Raw genomic sequence first — 10,567 nt, forward strand, 5'->3', positions numbered from 1 at the left:
AAGTACTTAGCACGTATCGGTACTACGTATTTGCAAACCTTTGATAAAAAAAATAATTATTCAGTTTAGTTTGGTATTTTTTTCTCAAATACTTTTGTATGAAAAAGGCCGCGCAACCGTTCATAATGAATTATTAATTATAGGTGCCTAATCAAAACCTCCGGATTGTAACAATTCATGAACACTAAAAAATAAAGTAATTTTATACGTATATTATTTACGAGCAGAAGTAACATAACCCAAGAAAAAACTAAATATTGGTTTCGCCAAGCAACTAATCAACGAATAAAAAACGTTAATCGATTTTTTAACTAAAAACTGTTTTCTCAGCACGACATTTTTGGGCTTGCGCTATTTCTGCGCTGACCACCTTAAACCATAATATTTCGCAATAATAATATTTTTTAGAGGCTTTTCAATATAAAATGCATGGTATTTATAAAACGGTTATACACCATTGTATGACGGAGAAATAACAAATTCAAGGTCACATTTTTTTTTTTTTTTTTCAAAAACAGTAATAAAAACATTCTTCGACATGTCATCACTGGTTACTCTGTGGAGTAACCGCCCGACTACACGCATAGACCCTAGATGTCAAATACCTACCGATTATCTATGTTTTTAGTAAAAAAAACATCACTAATGTCACCGGCGACCAAATTTTCATTTACGTGTTTTACTCCACATAATGGCAGAAATCACTGGTTAAATTCGAGTACATCCCTTAATACCCTGTATACGTGTACAGAGGTCACGGGGGCAGTTTTACTATTTTGTGACACATTCTGCGTTAAAAGATAGTTGCTAAACTGTCTGTAAGTGATGTTGAAAATGTCAATGGTCAATGCAGGATCTATATAAATTAATTTTTACACACGTGGATTGTATAGTGACAGAGATTAACTTCATTTTTTTGCAGCCTCTAAGGTGTTGAAGAACAAGGATGGATACAGCAAAATATGGTATGTATATTGTATATTCCCTCCTGTAAAGGTAACGCATAAACCTCTTTTGTACTCTTTATATTTCTAGGATACGGTTTTGTTCAGAATGGGGCCAAATAAATTCAGGAGCTATCAGGATACTGCAAACAAGTGCTTCATATAACGCATCAATAGCTTTGTCCAGAATGCGGGAGGCTAACGCATGAGAAGTTCCCAACCAGGTTAATAAATATTGATAGAAAGACCTGAATATTATATTACCATAGTCACAATTATTAATTTCACGCGCTTTCCCCCTTTCCTTTATGACTGCTTAATTATTTATTTGCTCACGTTCATTGTGCGGAGTGTCTGAACGAAGCTAATAACTTTGGCACGATAGTGTACAAAAACATCACTTAAATTCTTGTTGATTTGCATATTATTTTTATTTAAAAAGCAAAAAAATTGTGCCTAAATCCAAGTTTAAAAATGTTTAATTAATTACGAGTATAAGTTGCATGCATACATTTTAATATTATTTTTTCTTTTGATTAATATGGCTCCTACAATCCATTTTCACAATCCAGTTTGATTCTATCAATTTGTGTAGATGTTATAGAGTCCGCAACGTATTATAATATTGCATTCATTTGTATAGTAAACAGTATTGTCTTTTTTTGGTAGTCTAATTTCATTGCACGTCCTTGCGTTATGTCTTTGAATATACTTGTTGCATATCATTTTTATTGAAAGGTATTTTGGTGACAGGTTATTTATTATTTTATGCATAAATATTATCACATTCATGGTCAGCATTTGTTTCAGACAACCATAGATTTGGTGAGATTTTGGGAGACTTTTGAACCAAAACTTTGAAAATTATTTTAACTATATAACACTAAACCTAACAATAAAAAATATGTATTGGTATTTAAGCCAAAAGCTCTTTTATAAAAAACAAACTGAAGTTCTTACGTATAAGATGTACTTTTTTCTTTTTAAATTAGCTCCACACAGGAGGGTCTAAGGAAAATAATAACGCTCATGGCCTATGTCATCTTTGGGGATGCTGTGTAGCGGGTGTTTTAATGAAATAAAGGAGAGGAAGTTCACTGAAAAAAATGAGTTAGCTAAAGTGTTAAGCTAATTGAAGTTGTGTAACCATCGCCTAAACTTCAGCTACTTTACCTAAAATACTTTATGTGCAGATCCCGTCGTTGTTTAGTAAAATGTGCTTGAGCTATTACAACTAAACTTTAATAATAGCCCACTAAAAGCATACTTACCTAAACAAATTAATCGGTTTGGTTAATCAAGCTAAAGTAATTTACTAAACCTATTTTTTTTTTTTTTTTTTTTTTTTTTTTTTATTTAGGAGAAAAAACAGATACAGATATCAATTGACAAGAATATACAAAACATCAACTAGAGAATTTACCTGCATCCAAACTATTTCTCACGAATTAACTTAAACAGCAGTTAAAAACATTTACAAATATTTTGACTTATAAATAGGGGAAAAATATATACATAAGAATATTATTTTACAAATAGAGATATGAAAGAAATGCGCAATATCCTTATAAGAATTTACAAATTATTTTTGAAAAAATTTAGAGAGTAAAACAAAAAAAAAATATATATATAAATAGATAAACAATGTTAAACAGAAATTAAAAAATATATACATATTTAAACAAGTATGTCTAAGTTTTTTACTGTGAACTTTGTAGGAAAACAGTCTTCATTTTTCTACTAAAAGTAGTGCGTGTATCAAAGAATAAGTCAGAGTCCTTGAGGTTTTGGTTCTGATTAAGTGATTCGCACATTCTTCTGATTGGATCCCTGACACCAGCATTTGTACGCGTCCTGCTAATGTGGAATAAGTCGTTAAGCCTTGTTACTCTGGCTGGTACTTTGAAGTTTATTAATTTCAGTAAGTCGGGACAGTCAATAACGTTGTTACAGATTTTATACAGAGTCATGAGATCAAGGTATGTTCGCCGGTTAGATAGAGTGGAGACTTTATAACTTGAGAGCATATTTATGTACCCGCGTTTGGGTGCGCTCATTCTGTAATTGAGGCAACGCAGAAATTTCTTTTGAATACTTTCAATATTTTCTTTATAGATATCGTAAAGTGGATTCCATATGGAGGTGCAGTATTCAAGTTGAGAACGGACCAGAGTGTGGTAAAGAAGAAGATATGTTTCAGGTTTTCGAAATTCACGGCTGTTTCTGATGACAAATCCTAGCATGCTGTAAGCTTTATTCACAATATTATCAATGTGCGCATCGAAGTGGAGTTTGGAATCAAAAAGAACGCCTAGATCTCTTATACAGTAAACGCGCTCGAGTAAATAATTACCAATACAATAATTGTGTTTGATAGCGTTGTGGTTTTTAGTAAAACTTATTTGTTTACATTTATTGTAGCTTAGGTAAATTTTGTTTTCATTGCAAAACGTTTCGAACCTTACTAAGTCGCTTTGTATGAGCAGACAATCGTTTAGATTCCGAACAATGGCAAATATTTTTATGTCATCAGCGTACAAAAGATATAAACAATGCACGAAACATTTAGTAACAGTGTTAATAAAAAGAATAAACAACAGCGGACCCAGGATTGACCCCTGAGGCACGCCAGAAGTAACTGGTTCCCATGTAGAAGTGTGTCCTCGTAATGATACGGCTTGTTGTCTTTTTGTTAAATATGAGATAAACCAACGTAATAAATTTCCTCTAATTCCGTTGTACATAATTTTTTTGATAAGAATAAGGTGGTCAACCTTGTCAAAAGCTTTTTTGAAATCGCAATATATTGCATCTACCTGGTGGCCTCGATCCATACTAGTAAATAAGAAATTTGAGTAAATAAGTAAATTACTCATGGTAGATTTGCCTTTTACAAACCCGTGTTGTTGTTCAGTAATTTTGGCAGCAAGCTGGGGATATATATTGTTATGGACAAGTCTTTCCAATAGTTTAGGGATCGCCGAGAGAATGGATATTGGTCTATAGTTTTCCACTCTTTGACGCGAGTCACCCTTGTGGACCGGTATAATATATGCCAACTTCCACCTATCAGGGAAAACTCCATCACTCAGGCATTTATTAAATATTATGGTAAGCGGCACACACAGTGACGACGCAGCAGATCTAAGGAAAAACGCCGGTATTCCATCGTGACCCGCACCCTTGTTTATGTCCATCGATTTTAAACTCGAGTGCACTTCTTTTTCCGTTAGTTTAATTGTGTGAATGTGCGCAAGTCCAGAGTCCTGAACTTCCTCAAGTTGGTCAATGTTAATAATTGGGTCATTGATAGAGGAAGGTTCAAATGTTGACTTAAAGAATTCAGAGAACATATCACAAATTTCCTGGGCATCGTCAGATTTGCGCCCTTCGAAGGACATTGCAGCAGGGTATCCATCAGACGATTTTAATGAGGATATGTATGACCAAAAGCTTTTGATGTTATTTTGAAATGAACTTTCGATGTTGTCAAAAAATAACCTTCGGGTTTCATAAGTCAATTTTTTGTATGTAGCACGTAAGAAGGAAAATTCACGATAATCAGAAAGACCTTTATATGTCTTCCATTTGAGCCAGACTTTATCTTTTTTCCTTGATAACCTAATAAGTTCTGGAGTAAACCATATGGGGAATTTGTCATTTCGTCGTGCCAATACTGGAATAAGCTTATCAATTACATTGTTTATTTTTAAATAGAATCGATCTACTGCTTTTTCGGCTGATAAATTTGCGATTTCAGATAACCAATCAATACAATTAATGTCCTCATTAATCTGAGCATAATTAGCTTTCCTGAAATTGCGCCTACGCTGTATTTTGTTTTTGATTTTTGGTTGAATTACGAAGGATATATCAAATTCAAGGGCTGGGTGGTGTCTATCCTCTGAGATGAGAGGGTTGTTGCTACGTGTAACATTTGTTTCACGACTGTAGAATACGAGGTCTAAGTATTTTTCATTATGGTTAGGTATACAGTTATATTGGAATAAGTCCATCAATGACATTGCTTGAAGCAACGTTTTCGATGCAGCCGTATTTGAGGAGGCGAGACCTTGACTGCTGTTTTCGGAAAATGACCAAGTCAGAGTTGGTAGATTCATATCTCCTAGTACACAAAAAGTATTATTTGGTTGTGATGAATATACAGATTCCAGGTTTTTGGAGAACGTATCATAGACCGTAGGTTGTGAGGCAGGAGGTATGTATACTGCACATATGATGAGATTGAAAGACCTTACCGGAATAGAAATGAAGATTTGTTCGATTTGACCATTTTCCCAGTCATCGAGCCGGGAAGATGCAAGCTCCTTGCGCACTGCTACCAAAACACCGCCTCCATCCATTTTACCAGTGAGTGTACGGTCCCTGTCACGTCGGAATACCGTGTAACGCGAATCTATGAATTCAGCAGTATTTATATTTGCTACAAGCCATGTTTCAACTATAACTATAACGTCGTAGTTATTCGATAATACATTAATTAGTAGCTCCTGGGTTTTGGTCCTAATACCACCACAGTTCTGGTAATAAACGGTTATAGATGATGATGAGATCATTTCACCAGAGTGGGAGTGCCGTTTGACATATTCCACAATCGCACGAGTGATACATTATGCAGGGCATATGAGGCTTCGAAATTACATAAAAAACATAGACTACTTATTAGATCAATGAATGTGAAATATGTTGACATTTTAGAATGTGAATGAATATGTGAGAAACATGGTATTGGTTTAAAGTTATAGGGATATTGCGCGCTAAACAAAAATATAAAGTAGCTTTGAAAGAAACAAATTACAGGATACAGAATACTGTGAGAAAGCGGATACCAAAGACAGCAGTAACATGTTTGTAGTCACATGTTTTGCTGATCATGTGTGATTATCTTTTGAAGGTCTCCCTCACGGCGAATGGTGAAAACCCGAGAGAGATCGTTTCTCTTCGCCAGAATACTGCCGTTCCGCACCCATATGTATTTAAAGCCGTTAGCTTTTCCGGCGGCTCGTGTTTTGGCAAATAGGATTTTATTTTTCAATGTAAGGTGCTCGTTTATATAAAAATTGGTGGTGGGAGCACCAAATCCTAATTGTTCCGTGGTAAGGCCGCGGCGAGTCCTTGCTGCAGCGATGACATCATCACGAAGTCGTTTTGTGGATAGCTGTACGACTATATTGCGCGGACGGTTGGAGGGCGAGGAGTGGCCGCGAGCGACGCGATGCGCAGAAACCACATAGCTACTTGGAAGCGGGACGTTAATGTTGGATCCTATTTTCTCTATTAATGTCATCAAATTTTCGCCCTTTGCTTCGGGAATCCCATGGATGTCTACATTGCATATTCTGCTGCGCTGCTCCATCTCATCTTGTGCATCTCGGAGTGACTGGACTTCTTGCCGGAGGTTTGAGTTTTCTTCTTGGAGAACGCTCACACATCCCAGAATTTTTGTGTATTGGTCCTTCCACTCGTTAGATAGCGCATCTAATTTTAACTGAACAGCGTCAATTGCTTTCTTGTTTTCAGTGCGCATGATTTCAAGTTTCGACTCAAAAAAATTGATTAATGAGTCAGTGTCAATGTTAATCATTGACTGATGCGCCGACGGTGAATCAATAGGGCCAGACGTGGTTGCTAAAGGTGAAGATTTATCTTTCTTTGCACTGCAAACCTTGCGAGTTTTAGACATTTTGGTTGATTTATATCTTAGTTTGTAGGTAGGTTTCTTATAGTTGTTCAGAAATACCCCTTATTGAGTTAAAATTAATTTAACTTATTTGTCTATGACAAAAAAAAACCTCTTCACAAATTCAAAAAGATTTCAAAAATTCAAAAACATAAATTGTCTGTGGTTATAGCTTACAATGACAGTGAATTCGTTATGCGTAATTTTTCAGGGCAATATGTAAAGTTGTTTCGCACTGTCAACACGAAATACACTATTATTTTGATTAATTTTTCACTAGTTTATGTGTTTCAACTTTGATTACTTGCTAAATTTGCTTAAATTTCACTACTTTTGTCATTAAATATGGATCTGTCAGAATCAGCTGTTGTTTTCACTTGTCCCTTTATTTTAATCCCTTTATTTTAATTTCACTTTAGTAACTTAAGTTTATGTGTTACTTCCCAAAGTATTTAGCTAAATTTAACTAAGCATCTAGTTTGGTTAAATGTTTTGTTCAAATAGCAAAACTGAGGTTGGAATATCTAAATTTGGTATTTTTACATAACAATTAGTTGCTTTGCACAAACTTGAGCAAAGTGCAACAAAACTTTAGTTAAATCTCCCGAACTTTGGTAGATCTTTTTGTCGTCGCTAGCGGTCGACGCAGGTGTTTATTTATGACGCAGTTCTCAGATCGCCACAGTTCGCACCATACGTGAATTGACGTTCGTTGCGCGCGTTGCGAATTTATTTTTGAATTGAATTGAATTTATGTTAACCGCTGTTCCTAGTTCCTAGTGATAATGGCAGACAAAACCGTGGAGGATTATTTAATTTCTTGGAATCTGGAGGCTTACATAGAAACATTTAAAGGTGAGTTTTCTTTTTTCATGTTTTTATTGATTTAGAATTTAGATCATGGAACTATGATATTATATATTATGATAATATCCATTCTATTTGATTTAGAAACTGGCACCTTCATTATTCCATGACTCAAGTACCTACGCAATAGATTTAGAAGATTTGTTTTTATTATGTACCTAGTTTGAAGAGTGCGTGTGGACGCTACAACCAAGATTGTGTCAGGAGTCATGACACAAGTTACAGAGAGTGGTATATATAAAAATAATAATAATTGGATCACTTGTATAGCGCCGTTTTTGTGCAATATCACCCCAAGGGCGCCTTTATTTCTTTGTTCGTTTCCGCCAGTATTATTTTGTATTGAACGAATGTTATTTGAAACTGTAGTATTTTCTATGTTACAGTTTTACCCTAGCCAGAAACTAGAACCAACCAAACTAGCTTTGAAATCGTACCGATGGATGGTCAATCATAGCAGGTTATGTTTAATTTTAATAAATGTGTATTGCAAATTATTAATTCGGACATAACATTTTGAACATTGAATTCTGTTGATTTTTTTTTGGGAGGGATATGTTTTTTTAAATATAGGGTGACCACCCATTGTTAATGTTTACATTTGAAATTTTCATATAAATTAAATAATTTCATTATTAAAACTATTTTATCTCCGCTTGATTCATGATACAGGGTGTTCGGTATCTGCTGTTGTATAAATAAACATTTTTTCAATGAATAATTTTCATTCCTTTGAAAAATAAATTTTTATTTTCTTGTTTTGAAAATTTTTGTATTTTCTCGTCGTTTTTTTTCTTTTTTTCAGACTCAAGCCATAGACTCGAAAACACTCCTGATAATATCTCAAGATGATATTAAAGAATTGATTCCGACTGTAGGGCACCGGGCACTGCCTACAGCACACATTAATGCGCTCAAGGATGTTATTAATCCACCTGTCATAAGTGTAAGTTTTTAAAAGCAGTAATGATGACATATTGTATACCTAGGCCTTTTTTGGCTAACCATTTGGAAATAGTTGTACCGGACGCGATTTTGATGCAAAAATAATAGTATTTAAAATAATAATTCCTGTAATTAATGAATAAATCGACTGCCCCCCCGGCAGTCGATCAAACGGTCGGTCAAACAATTCCAAAGGGATAAAAACAAAGCTTGACCCCTTCACCCTTTCTTTCCCCTTTGTGTACATACCCGCTTTTTGTTTCAGATTGAAGATATTCCTTCAACTTCCAAACAAACAACGCCCATATATTATCAACACGATGACTTCGTTGTAAATGACATTTCCTTGTTGGAAAATAAAAACAAATCACAAAGAATAACGCAAGAAGCTTTTGAAGAGCAAATTTCGAATGTAAGTTAAATAATTTTAGTAAGTTTCAGATACCTCAGTAACTTAGGTTAATTGTTTTATACATTCCGATATATGTATTTTAGTAGTGGCAGCGTAGAATAGCCGTCCTGTGACTGATATTATGATGATTATAGAAGTGGTTATTAGTTATGTAATCTAATATACAATTTAATTTTGTTTTCTAGGACTTACGCAATCATCTCCTATCAATCAATGAAGGGCAAGCACTTTTAATGCAGTTTGAGTCAAAGGGTCTGTTGGACAATTCTGCCAGACTGTACGGTACTATTATAAGTAAGGAATTGCAGGGTAATCCAGATAGATCGATTACAAGCAAGAGATTTTATGAATTTGCTTTTCAAATCACCAAAGTCTTTAATAAAGAAAGCGCAGCTGTATATTTCACCCCATATGTGTGTTTTGGGCCTACCCAAAAAATTGCTGCTAAAGGTAAATTACTAGACACATACAGGCAGCGCCGAAAAGAATTTGCCAAATCAGGACACAAACATCTTTTACTATATTTAAAAAAAAAATGATAATAAAAAATGATAATATAAATGTGTGTATGATCAAACGTGTTTTCTTTTTTGAGGCTTTGCTGGTAGCTGGAAACAATATTTTGAGAGACGATTCTTAACAAAATAACTTTTATATGAATGAGGTTTTTAATAAGTACTTTCTAGTCTTACAAAACATAATATTTATTTATTTAGGTTTCATCTCTCAAAAGGGTTGTAATAAACTACCTGCAACTCAAAGTATTTAACCCATGATTCTGAATTATGGGTATAATCCTTCGAGTTGATGGTGGTTACATTTACATCCTGTATTGTTTTCAGCTAAACTGCAAAGCTGCACTTCCTATTTAATAAAGATAATCTAACCAAAAAGCTAAGCTACAGTACCTAAAGCTAGCTAGCAGTATAGAGCTAAAACACCTATATCGGTAGGGCTAACCATTTTGTAATATTAACTAAATAATAAGGTTACTACATCTAAACAGTTAAGTTTTTCTAACCGAACACTACAAAATGGTTTAGGTACATAATTTTTAGTTTAGGTAACACAACTAAACACAAAGCTGTCTCAACTGATTAGTTTAGCTAGAATACCTGAATCGTTAAGCTGTCATAAATACAGTTTAGGTAACACAACTAAACACAGAAAGCTGTCTCAACCGATTAGTTTAGCTAGAATATCTGAATCGCTGTCATAAATACAGTTTAGGTAACACAACTAAACACAGAAAGCTGTCTCAACCGATTAGTTTAGCTAGAATATCTGAATCGTTAAGCTGTCATAAATAAACTGCTGTTTAGCAAACAGTAGCTAAAAGTTCAGCAGTCACCACAGCAACTAAACTGTTTAGTAGATAATTACTGAAAATTTGGTAAATCGTACCTAAACATTTCTTTCAGTGTTCTGGGAAGGATACAAATACGAGGGGTGAGTAGGAATCTGATAGTCAGGGTGTCCATGAGAAAAGTCTCTCTCAACCAGTGTATCTCCGGCCACCCCGTAGATGGGCAGACAAATCCGCCGCCAAGATCTAGACAATCTAGCCGGCGAGCACAAGTGCTGGAATTGCAGCAAAGTTTTTACCAACAAAGATGTTTACTCACATAAAACAAATAGTAGACAGTGCCCTTATCGGAAGATAAAGAAAAAATGGAAGATAGAGCCCGAATATGGAAA

General features: G+C 34.6%; 1 long non-coding RNA gene across 1 annotated transcript; it reads left to right on the forward strand.

Moving 5' to 3' along the window:
• Positions 1–7,334: 7,334 nt before the first annotated feature.
• LOC149419981 (uncharacterized) lies at positions 7,335–8,840 on the forward strand. The gene is made up of 3 exons (XR_016302776.1): positions 7,335–7,500; positions 8,318–8,458; positions 8,723–8,840. It is a non-coding gene; the product is annotated as an uncharacterized LOC149419981 (long non-coding RNA).
• Positions 8,841–10,567: the final 1,727 nt, after the last annotated feature.

The sequence above is a fragment of the Hesperophylax consimilis genome, chromosome 11 (genome assembly GCF_061612785.1).
Source record: "Hesperophylax consimilis isolate HC1 chromosome 11, BYU_Hcon_1.0, whole genome shotgun sequence".
NCBI classification, from domain to species: Eukaryota; Metazoa; Arthropoda; class Insecta; order Trichoptera; family Limnephilidae; genus Hesperophylax; species Hesperophylax consimilis.